General features: G+C 35.3%; 1 long non-coding RNA gene across 2 annotated transcripts; it reads left to right on the forward strand.

The window, feature by feature from the left end:
* The first annotated feature begins 600 nt into the window (after positions 1-600).
* On the forward strand, positions 601-5,277 carry LOC145052357 (uncharacterized). Of its 2 annotated transcripts, XR_013684046.1 has the most exons (5): positions 605-1,328; positions 1,434-1,606; positions 3,734-4,352; positions 4,455-4,807; positions 4,876-5,277. It is a non-coding gene; the product is annotated as an uncharacterized LOC145052357 (long non-coding RNA). The 2 variants fall into 2 exon arrangements; XR_013684045.1 differs by having other exon boundaries at positions 601-1,328; positions 1,434-4,352.
* The last annotated feature ends 3,938 nt before the right edge of the window (positions 5,278-9,215 follow it).

The following is a 9,215-nucleotide window of genomic DNA, read 5'->3' on the forward strand; positions in this document are numbered from 1 at the left end:
TGTAATTGAAATTAATTATGTTTTTAATTGACTTGCAGTGTGTAATGGAAAATATTATTATTTCCTTGATAGTTACATATTACAAAGATAGAAAAAACATAATTTACAAGTACCGTAGTAATAATAAACAAACAAACAAACATTACATATTACATAGATTAAGTAATAAGCGTTGGAGAAACTTAGTTGATAAACATAAAGTTTACATCTTGTACACAACAATTCTAAAAAAGAAAATTCAACTAAAAATTAACACTATCTTCAAGTGCATATTTTGTGTTTCAAGTTTCTTCTTCGATCGGAATAAGTTACTGATTGAATTATTGTTTTTTTCTTTGTCAACTCAATAGATAAAACCAGACCATGGTCCCTGGATATTTAAGATCAAACACATGATATATATTGTGTAAATTAATATATATATTAAAATGTTCTAAGTTAGCAACAATAAAATCCCTTCTTTTTTGTCCATTTAAGTCCTTGTACTTTCCTTATTTCTCTTTAGGTTATTATTTTATATTTTTGTCGTTTGGGTGTCAAATAGTATTTATTTTAGAATTCCCTGACTTTGTGTCAAACAGTTTTTTTTTTGGTCTGAGCCATCATACAAAATTGCTACGTGTTGTGTTATGTATGTGTCCCACCTACTCAGGTCTACTATCATAGTCGGCAATCACATCCGATATGTTTTGGATGATGATCTACCACCTCAATACAATGCTTAGATATCTTTCCCCTATCGTCTTTCTCATCTCCGGTCCTTCTCTACCCTCTACTTTCCTCCACTGCCTAAACCCAATTGATCTTCAAAAAACCCCCAAAAAATACTAATTCTTTAAATGTAGATTGTGAATGGAGCTCGTCGTCAACCCCAAACCATAAACTTGACCACCGGTCGCTACATTTTGATTTCCTTTTCCGTTAATCAAATCTCTTTGATTATCAACCCAATAGATGATAACCTCTCTTTTGTACACATCAACCTGATCATGAAGTCTTCTTCTCCAACTTCTCAATTCATCGACTCAACTGTACATCGGCTAGAAGCAATTTTGTTTATCAAAAATCCTAACCTGAATCTTGATGGTAATGAAAAAGGGCTTTTGAAGTCGTCTTCATGTGATGCTATTGTGCTCCTGCTCCCATGTTGAATTATTTTAAATTCACCGAGTAGTTTATCTTCTGATCTACTTCAATCGTAACAATATTAGGCAAATTTCGCAATCCGTAAAACTATACTACTTTATTGGGTTATAATTTGGTATTTATGATCATATTGTTACTGTAAATTCGTAGAATGCAAGTAGAAGTCAGCAACTACACTGAAGGTAAAGTACGAACTAAACTCCGTTTCAATTTTGCCTTCCAAGTGTTCGATGAAAGTACTAACTAAACTCTATTTTCGTTATGATTCTTCCATGCTACTATTTCAGGAGCCTCAACTGGCCCCGGGACTGAAACTACATGGGTTCTTGCACTTCGTGGAGTCCATGTAGTTATGGGTTATTGGGAAATTAAAAACCGACAACATGGAGAACGGGAGAAATTGGGAGAATAAAGTATCTTCACCTTAATTCGAAAAACAAAATCGTATATCCTCAATCAGGTAAATTATTTTTTTCAAAATTATTTAGCAGTTCCTGATCTTTCGTTCACAACAAGTTTTTTTAAAGGTAATGTGAAACCCTAGGTATCTATTGAAGTAATTGGGTTTGTTTATTTTGATCTGAAGATTGTTGGTGATTAAACTGTTATTCGTCTTCACTAGTAGTGCTTCTCTGATATAGACCTACTTTGTTTAGCCTTGAATTTCTCCTCATCACACTACATCTCTGTTTTCTCCGCACGCTTATTAAAACTGTATGTTCCCACAACTGCAAGTTAGAATTGAAAGAAAGTATGGGGTTAATTTTTATTCACACGAGCGTTCTATCTACAAAGCTTTTTTTCTTTACTAATTTTGCTTTTATTTTATTTTTAAGATGATGTTTGCGTTCTAAATCTCTGTTTAGGGCTTTGGTTAATTTATGTTATGTTAGGGAGGAGGGAGTCGTACCCTCCCAACCCACCGAACCCATTGCCACATCAATTTTTGTCTCTTCTTTTTCTTTATCTTTTCCAACCCACAACACACGGAAATCTTATCTTTCTCAACCCACTCAACTCATTCAATTAAAAAAATACAAAACAACTAAGGTACAAGTTTTAAAACACATGATACAAGAGAAAATGAGAAAGAGAAAGTAGAGAGAGATGATGAAGTGAGTTAGTGAAACCAATCAACCAACCCGTTGAAGTGGGAGTGGTACCGCCGATAACTCTATTGCTAATTAAGATTTTACATTTGATTGTTTTGTATTTTTTTTAATTGAGTGGGTTAAAAAAGATAGGGTTTTCGTATGTTGTGGGTTGGGAAAGATGAAGAAAATAAAAGAGAAAAAGTGATGTGGCAGTGGGTTCAGTGGGTTGGGAGGGAATGAATTCCTCCTCCCTTAGGTTGTGTACAGTGATTGAATTTCTTTCTTCTAGTTTAATTTGTTGTTATAGTAATTGTGGGCACACAAGAAGCTGTAATTCATGCATTGGAGATAGTTTCTGATTTTGTGCTCAAAGGTGTTGCTGGCTTCCAAATTAGTAGGTAAATGATTCAATGGGATTCTTTTGGTATACTTGGAAATTGGAATGAGTGAACATTGAGGTATAGATATTATTTATGCAATCAAACATAGAGCATGGAGATGGAGATGGGCAATTAAATACAAAGGGTCATGGATGGGTAATTGAATAATAGGCTCTATAGAAAGTAGGTTGTTATGTATTTACATAGTTGCATTTGACCTTACAAAACATAACCCCTTAACCACTTCTATATGACACCAGCTTGGTTTTAAATCATCCCAGATACAACTATGTATTATGTTATTGCCATCAACTCTTGTGATTGTTTAGTTGTGGAGGGGCACAACAATAGTATTAGTATGATTTGTGGTCCATTTTCATTATTTTTTGGTAGCTAAAAATTATTTTGTAACCAAATTTGTCCATTCCTCTCAAAATCAAAATCAAATGAATGGGCTTAGTTCAGTTGATTACCAATCCAGTTCTTATTCAGTTGCAAAGATACATACATCTTTCATATTTTTTTAGTATTTTGGCATGTTGACATAGCTAAATCCAAATGTGTATAGGAAAAATGAGCAGCAAAATATTGATGAAATTCCCTTTATATTAATAAGATACTGTTATGCATCAACTTCTGCTATATATGATAGATAAGGGCAATATGGGAAATTCAACAAATAAAATGACAGTAGGGGCAGTTTAGGTATTTTATATTATTTAGTTTGTTATGTTAGATAGTATAAGAAGAGGGTAGTGGGCAGGGAGTGAGGTATCTATCTTTTGTGTGAAATTTGGAATTCGTTCCTTAGGAGATTGGCTATCTCGAATCAGCTATCTTATCTTCAACCTTGTAATCAATTGGTATTATAGATTGTTTCACAATCAATATTAGAATCTTTTGATTGTTTTATGTTATTGAATCTGGTTTTAGAATCCAGTTCATAACAGATACAACTTTTTTACGTTGTATGACTGAAAGTACATGACCTGGATTCACAATATTCCAATGGCCTGTTGCAAAAATTGTTCCATTTGGAATATTATGTTACAGGTAAGGTAACATTCTCTCTTTATTTCATATAAATCAACTTAAGGATATATTTTGTGGTAGCCATATATGCAGATTCAACCTCCAGTTCAAACGAATCTCTTATGCAGCAAGCTGATGATGATCTAGAAGCATTGGTATCATATGAGGCATTCCAACCTGAAGTTGTTTAGAAATTTGGAGAGGTTCTGGTATGAATGCAACCGGACCCTAATCAGATGCGCATCCAGTCATATAGTTATATTATCCATTTATTCCCTATTTGGTAACCTACTTTCTTAACATCTTTTTCTTTTGTTATATTTAATGATCATTTTACACTTACGTTTAAAAATCACAAGCTTATTCAAATTTAATACCTTAAGCTAGAATTTTTGAAGATATTGAAGCTTAATATAAAGTCAAAATTTCAACTGTAGTTTCTCTTTTTTATATTTATGGTTTGTTTATGATGTATATATATGCCCCTTACAAAAACTCTTGTGTTTCCAAAGATAAATGAAGACCTGCAGATTGCTTGCTTTTCAGGAGGCTTGTGCTTTCTGACTCATTTCACTTTTTTTTTCTTATTTTATAATATTATTTTGCGTTTCCCTATAATAATACTCGAAGGTTGTTGATCAAAACAAGAGGGCATCGAGTGAACCGAATGCATTCCATTCTGCTACCTTATTAGTCAAAAGTAAAGCCTTTTAACCATTTAGTGTTTTCATATTTACAGCAACTTTGTTGGATTTTTTTCTAATTGTAATTATCATAATATCCCTACTAATCTCATATGCAGGTTCACTGGTCACACAGCAGATGTTGGTATCATCAGAGCAGGGGATTTCATGAAATTCAAAACTGCTATGAATCGATCAGAATTGGCACATGGTTGTAATAATTGTGTTGTTGTTTTTAATCATAAGTGGTGTTGGAGGGAGCTGGAATCTTGAAACGGGAAAGAAGGGTTAAACAAAAACCTTCGAATAGAAACCAAGTTTTATGTGATGGCTTCCATCTACATTAATAAAATCATTTTTTTAATTGTTTCCTTTACCGAGGGTGTGTTTGGAAAGGATCCTTCACACTTTGCCTCCAGAAGATGTCAAGTGGCCTTTGGGTTGATATGTTGGAGGGTACCCTTCTCCTCAGGTATAATCATCATCTTTCTTTCTTAACTCTTGTCCATTTTCAAAATTTATTCCTAAAATCCGTATCAGGGGCATAACAATCAAAATCACAACACCAAACGGTCGTAACAAACTCCACACATTTCCAAGAGCAAGGGACAAAACTTGAGACCTTGAAAAGTAGCAGTTAAGGAAAACACCAAGCCGGGGCAAAATGGTCAAAACAACAGAAAACACTTCAAAATGGTGAAAATTGTACGTCTCTATAATTTTTGTGTTTGTAATGTGTATGTATGTGTGTGTGTGTTCTCTGTGAGTGTCCCTCATTATATATAATTGACTATATGTTTTCCAAAGTGGAATGACACTTCTATTTCAAAGTACAACTCTTTCATAGGAAAAGAGTACAATGTTGTAATAAAAATGTGTGAATGTAGGATGCTATAATAAACACAATAACCGAAATTACATATATACTTGCCAGTTCCGACATTCTACTTCCATTTTTCTTTGCACTCCAAAACATTGTACTTTGAAAATTTACCAATTACAGCATCCCACTGCGTGTTTATGAACAATTTCAAAATCTATAACTTACATCTATTTTATTTTTATTCGTTTTAAATGAAAATTAGGAGTCTAATTATCTCACCTACATCTTTTAACAAAAACGACATTCAAATCAGACGCACACGGCCAATGCAGAGCATGGGCAACATATCTAGTTAATATTAATTAAAAGAAAAATAATGAAATGATAAATTACATACCTCTTTAGGACAAGCGTAAAAAGCTGTCTAGGGTTATTTCTAGTCGTTGATGTCCTTATAATACCTTAAGAGCGACAATCACAGTATTTCATTTCTATAGATTATGATAAATGAATTTTTAGTAGTAAATTTAACAAGGTAAAGAGTTTAGATGCTTGAATTCCTTTATATAATGACCTTTACTATGGTCATAGATTTCTAACACTATTTCGGAAACACTTTCCGGAGCCACATTCCGGAATTGCTTTCAAATTCAGAATAGTAATTGTCATAGATTCCTAAATTCGGAATTGCTATTTCAGACCCTCATTCTAGAGCCCTATTCCGGAGCCACTTTTTGGAATGGCTATTTCGAACCCTTGTTCCGGACATCGTTTTTGGACCTTAAAATGCACCTAGCGTGCATCCTCAACGTAGAAAAAAATTTGGAATGAGTTCATCTCACAAGGGTGTTCGGCATTGTAAAGAAGAAGATTGTTATGTTTGTTTAGATAATAACCCATTTACAGAAGGCCCATATTTCCTACTCCATGATAAAATACCTGATGACGTTTTCCAAGCTATGAAGGCTACTGAAGAAGCAAACAAATGAGACTCTGAAATAAGTCACACACTAAATCAACGCGCAGACAATCTAGCGGAATAAGTAAATGAAAAAAGAAAAAACGGATTGTTGAAGATATGAAAGAAGTGAAACAAGCTAAGAAGTGGATTGAAGATGCAAATTTGGACATCAATAACCTTCATGCAGAACGGGGCCATCAAACAAATGTTGAATTATAGGAGATTTTATTGACCAAGAACAAAATATGTATCCTTACAATTTCTTAATTTGTGGAAACCAATCTAAGTATGTATTATGATTTATAATGTTCTTTGCAATAATATTAATGAAAAAATTGTCATTTTAGATAATCATATTGTTCCTGTTACAAAATTCAGTTTCAAAAGACAATATAACATCTATATTTAAAATTAGATTACATTTCTGGCCGATAACTGGAACTTGCATCCGATGCAAACTAGTTGTGTCTACAAGATTTTCAAACAATTCCATGTAGGTCTCAATCAGTTTCGACCATTATAAGTCAATTCGACTCGATCTTTTATTGTTGGAGTTGTCCTATGTGTTTCTTCGATGATGTCCATTGTGTTCACAAATTGTCGTATATCTTTGGACATGGTAATGAGGAGCATTTTCATGTTATACAATGCTACTTTTATCCACTCCTCGGCCGGTGAAGACGATAATGGGATTTTCAAGTCGTTGTTTTACACGTTGATAATCATGAATCATTTCTAATACAATCGTATCAACATGACGTCATTGATTGTCTTCATGACGTGGTATATCATACTCTATAGGCAACTCATCCTCATCGTTCGAGTCACTGGATGTTACAGACTGAAAATAAAATATACCAAAATTATATTAATATACTACTCCCTCCATCCCAAATTAATTGTCTACTTTTGATTTTTAAAGTCTTTTTTCTTCAACTTTGATCTTAAATATTTTTATTTTTGTTATATATTACTTGATGAAAATTATAACAATGAAAAGACATTTAAAAAATAATCTATTCATATATTTTCCATCAAATATTATCTATGAAAGACAAAATTATTTAAGGTCAAAGTTGAGTAATAAAGACTTCAAAAGTCAAATGTGAACAGTTAATTTAGGAAAGTGGTAGTATTTAAAACCAACCCTGCATAAAAGTATGAGTAAATTATAGTTTTGGTCCTTGTGTTTTGGTCATATTCTCACTTTCAGTCCAACCTTTGAAAATGTAACGACCCAAAAATCAGGGGTAAATTTTTCATTTTATTTATAATTAAAACGCAAATATCATTTGAATCCAAGCATTTCAAAAACATTGCTAATTAAAACATTTATCAGAGTTCATCCCAAAATCACATGTTGCGGAAACACGGGTGTGTACGTTGAGGTCATGTCAGGACCATCCTTTCCAAACCAATGATATCTGAAACCATAAACAAAACTGTAAGCACGAAGCTTAGTGAGTTCCCCGGAGCATACCCCACACAATTCGCATAATCACATAAATCATACAAGCCGTATCAGCTACATAAACCACATAATCCATGCATATAAACATATAAGGATGTCGTGGAATGTCATGGCATCCCCCAGGGTCTTATACCTATGTTCCATGGGCTCCCCCCATGGTCTGTACCTGGAATGTCATGGCATCCCCCAGGGTCTAATATCCAACTGCCACGGGCTCCCCTCGAGGTCTTCCATGCAAGTATCACAAGGACAACTAGCATATACACATCACATAAACAACTAGTATACCACATACCGCATAAACAACTAGTATACTAAACAATGAATATAAACATATAAGGATGTCGTGGACTCCCTCCAGGGTCTTACTCCAGGATGCCTTGGGCTCCCCCCAAGGTCTTATACCTATGTGCCATGAGCTCCCCCCATGGTCTTTACTTGGAATGCCATGGGCTCCCCCATGGTCTAATACCCACCTGCCATGGGCTCCCCCGGGGTCTTCCATGTAAATAACAAAGAGTCAACAAGCATACCGTACAACACAGAAATAACTATCATACTACATCACACATATCTAAACATATAGGGATGTCGTAGACTCCCTCCAGGGTCTTACTCCAGGATGTCGTGAGCTCCCCCCCCCCCCCCCCCCCCCCCAGGATCTTATACCTATGTGTCATGGGCTCCCCCATGGTCTTTACCTAGAATGCCATGGTCTTGTATCCAACTGCCATGGGCTCCCCCCCCCCCCCCCCCCCGGGGGTCTTCACATATCTAATTAATAAAGTACTAGGATATTTACATATACATGCATACCAGACATATCAGTAGTGAACCCATAATAGCACTATAACTAACTGAATGGGTCGGCGTTGGTGCCTTCGACCCATCGGTATGGTGAGGAGACTCACCTCGAATGCAGACATTTCCCAAATGAAATCCTTAGTTGATGCCCTGTCCACTTCCCAGAGCTACCTATATCAGTTGACACTCAATTAGCAATTGACTTCTAATCTACACATATCACTTCATACCCGAGGTAAGAAGACCATTTTACCCCTAACCTATCCTTATCCAAAACTTTGTCCCAGACTATAATCGACTATAATCTGAAATGCCTAAAGGCCAATTAATCAACCATTGGCCCAATTTTCCAAATTAGGCCCAAACCTCTCCAATAAACCTTATCCTAAAGCCAAACAATTTCCTTAGTCCATAACCCTGTTCCAAATTGGCCCACAAAGGCCCACAACAACCTAGTCCAAGACATGGCACGAACCGAGGCCCACAATGCAAAGTCCACTTCTATATTGGGCCACAAGGCCTAACAGACCAAACTATCATAATATTGACCCGAAGTTACATTCAGGCCCAACTACCAGCAAATCCATGACTAAAACCATTAGGGCCCAAAGGTTCGTAGTCTGCTAAGGCCCAAGTCTTCCTGAGACCTTACACCTAGTGTACCTCTTATGTACACTTAGCGTACTAGGCAAAGGACTGTAGGCGTAGCGTACTACATAGTACGCCCAGCGTACAAACAACTTATGCACAAAATCCATTAAGTGCATAATACTTGAAGACTTTACGTCCCAAAATCAGATCTAGGTCGTTTGATGAGTCTT

The sequence above is a fragment of the Lactuca serriola genome, chromosome 5 (genome assembly GCF_051521515.1).
Source record: "Lactuca serriola cultivar US96UC23 chromosome 5, Lser_US96UC23_V15, whole genome shotgun sequence".
Lineage (NCBI taxonomy): Eukaryota > Viridiplantae > Streptophyta > Magnoliopsida > Asterales > Asteraceae > Lactuca > Lactuca serriola.